Source organism: Pezoporus occidentalis, unplaced genomic scaffold (genome assembly GCF_034315485.1).
Source record: "Pezoporus occidentalis ecotype Australia unplaced genomic scaffold, CSIRO_AGI_Poc_V1 ctg199, whole genome shotgun sequence".
Classification (NCBI taxonomy): domain Eukaryota; kingdom Metazoa; phylum Chordata; class Aves; order Psittaciformes; family Psittacidae; genus Pezoporus; species Pezoporus occidentalis.
In genome coordinates, this window is record NW_026913844.1 from 1,209,614 (window position 1) to 1,212,837 (window position 3,224).

A 3,224-nucleotide genomic window follows, 5' to 3' on the forward strand; every position below is an offset into this window, starting at 1 on the left:
GAGAGTAAGGGGAAAGTTGAAGTTTGTGTTTGTTGCTGTTGCACCAGAAATGAAACCTAGCACTTTCCCCCCAGGGGTTCCTATCTGCGGGGTCCCAGCTAAGGGTCTGAACTAGGAGAATGTGTTGGCTCAGATCAGTTTCTAGAAGACGAGTAGCAAAACTTTATTGTAAAGCAGGTTTTCACTCTCTCTGTTGGCTTCCCCCCTACACGCACCTCGTAGGCATCGCAGGCTGCTGCTTAAATTAGTCTCCATTTTCTACTGCAGAGCAGATTCCCTTTATTGTGTAATGAGATCCTCCTTCCTTTATCTCTCTTATGCCCCTTGTTCCTCTGTCCCCTTGACAAGTTGAAGACCTTTTAGGTGGCCTCCTCATAAACAGCTACATACAAGTTTTTGAAGCTGTGCAGTGAGGGCTCTAGTTACGTGTGAACTTCTGACCTGAATGTTGAAACACTCCCTTCTCCCCATGTGCACTTTCTTTCCCATAATGCTTTTGTCCATATCACCAAGCTCCTTTTATATTCTTGGAGTTGTGTATTTCTCTTCATATTTTACCTAGATCGTAGGGTGGGGTAGGATGGGGAGGGGAACAAGTATTATCTCATAGTCTTCAGGTCGGGGATGTGGGGACCAGCCAGAGCAGAGTAGTTCTGCGTCCAGAGGAATGATTAAAAATGGGAGGATTTAAGACAAATTACTAATTTGTGCCTCATCTCCCTGCCAAAAATGTCATTTACCTGGCCCTGTTGAGATGAGCAATAGGAAATGGAGCAAGACTCATCATTAGTAGCATAGAGGCTGCGGCACGTACCTGCGGAGCTGTGGTACCCATAAAACAAAAGAGCAGGGAGATGGTGGCAGTGTAACATAAGATGATGCTTTTATAAGCTAGAGCTTTACTGAAGATGTATTTTCCATTTGGGCAGTGAAAGGCATTTGCTGCCTTATAGCAGAACTCTTAAGCCAACACTTCTGTATGATATATACATACATAGGCATAGGAAAAGTTGTGTTTAATAAGATATTTTGTTATAAAGCAAAGTTTTATGAAGATATGGTTGTTTAATATTAGAAGCCTATTTCTCCCCTTGACCTCCAGTTTAAGTAGGTTATCTCTCAGTCGCTGCAATGTCAGAGGTAAGCGACCGATGAGGATGCAAAAGTGTCTCTGGCCTAGTTCTATAGAGCAGTAATTACCTATATGGGTATGTTTATGGCATTGTAACTGGTATTAATGAGATGCTGTACTGTTGACCAACATCCTCAACACAATTAAATGTCTTGGTTTCAGAAAAGGAAGTAAACACCATTAAAGAGTGGAATGGGATGTTAAAGAAGTGCCAAGTATGTGCTTTGACGTTTGTTCACCCACAGTTTAGCCAGTCTGTGGAGGGAACAGTGCTGTCACTGTGCCAGCTTGGAAAAGTCAGTACATCATGCTTTTATTTACGGTGGACCCGGTGGGGAGAGGAAGGTGGCAAGGAGAACACCTACAGGTATACAAGGTGACAAGTGCCATGGAGCTGACAGGGGTTTGGTGCTAGCACCCAAACCTGCTCCCCTGGTTTGTTCAGGTCAGTAAGTCATAGTATGAATACCACTGCCTTGTTGCTTTGTTAGGGGAAGATTGTTTTGGGATGATGTTCTGAAGCAGTTCACATTCTGTGTGGCTAGCAGAGCACTTGTGGGCTGGAAACCAACGATCCTGGTTTGCTTCCCACAGACAAAGAGTTGTGTCCAAATCCAGGGACAGTTTATGTGTCCAGATGGTTGACTTTGAAAAGTAGGGCCAAATGGCATGCAGCTGATGTGGCAAAATACCCCAGGTCGGCTTGCTTTCCTTTTGTAATGCCTTCTGGGCAAAGGTCTTGTATGTGTGCCATGTAACCACTAAAGAGGGGACAGTGTCAGTGGGAGAGAGGGAGGCCTCTGAGTGAGAGAGGAGATTTAGGGCTGAGGATGGGTGCCAAGAATCTGTAAAGGTCCTGAGCTAGCAAGAGGCTTGATTTAAATCAGTGCGATGTCCTGAGGGGCTGTGACCTGGTGGTGTTGGCGTATCCCTGCTTTAGGAAGAGGTCCCTGGATCTGTATTACACAATAGATTTGCAGGCTTCTCTAGCTTTTGTTTCCTTCTCTCCGAGGGCTACTTTTGTCGAGAACTGTTTTGTTGTTCGTGCTGGTTCATGCATAGCGGTGGGCAAAGCACCCGCTTCGGAAGGAATTAGGTGACAGCTATATACCAAAGTGTCGCACGGCTCCTTGTGTTGAGATGAGATGCTGTGCTGTTGTGTTTTTTGGATACATTCCTATTGACTATCCATGTTTTGACCAGATGTTTCATGCAGATCGCTTAACCGGCGATGTGATGAATATGCATGGCGTGACGACTGTCCTCTGCTTCCTCACTGGGATTTGTAACCCCCATTACTGGGAGTTGCGCACATTCCGGTGGCAGATAATTGTGTGGCCCGTGGTGGCTCAGAGGAGCTGAGCCTAATGGTGCTCGTTGCTTCTGGGGATAGGCTCTTGGTTTGCCCTCGCCTCCTCGGGTCTGTAATCTGATGAAGGCGACTTGGCGGCTCTGCCTCCGTCGGTTGCTGTTCTTGCTTGTAAATGAGATTCTGTAGGTTCTGTTCGTGTATGGAGTTGAAAATGCAAACGAGGTGCTGAAAGCAGCCCAGAGGCTGAAATATGTATTCCTGGCAGCTGTGCCTCCCTCATTTGAATGTGGCACTTCTGTAGGCGGTAGAGAGACGCCTTCCCCAGAGCGGCGTTCGAAGGGCTTTAGCCATCTCGGGCCTTTGCCTCTGTGATTGCTTTTCTGCAGTTACTGGAAACTTGAGCTGTAATTTCAATGTGAAGGTCTATTCTTGCTCCCTATTAATGATGCATCCATATGTAATTTTAAAGAAAAAGGAAGAACTCTTAAGTCCAGCTTGTTTTTTACTCTGGTTTCTCTCACAGGGGATATACTTCCTGCTCCCACAGTTTGCCTTTGGTTTGCTCGCAGACTTAGCGGTGGAATTCAGGCCAAATAGGTAATTGGTTTGGATCAGTTCAATAAACTTATGTAAGTTTTTACACAAAACAAAGTGTCCCAAGTTTTGCACTTTTGTGTTCCCTCCGTCTCACCTCTGTCTTTAACACACACCTTTGGCAGGCTGAAAGCTGCTGAGATTTCTTTGTCCTGCTGACTGTTCCTGCCTCCTGTCTGCCCGAGG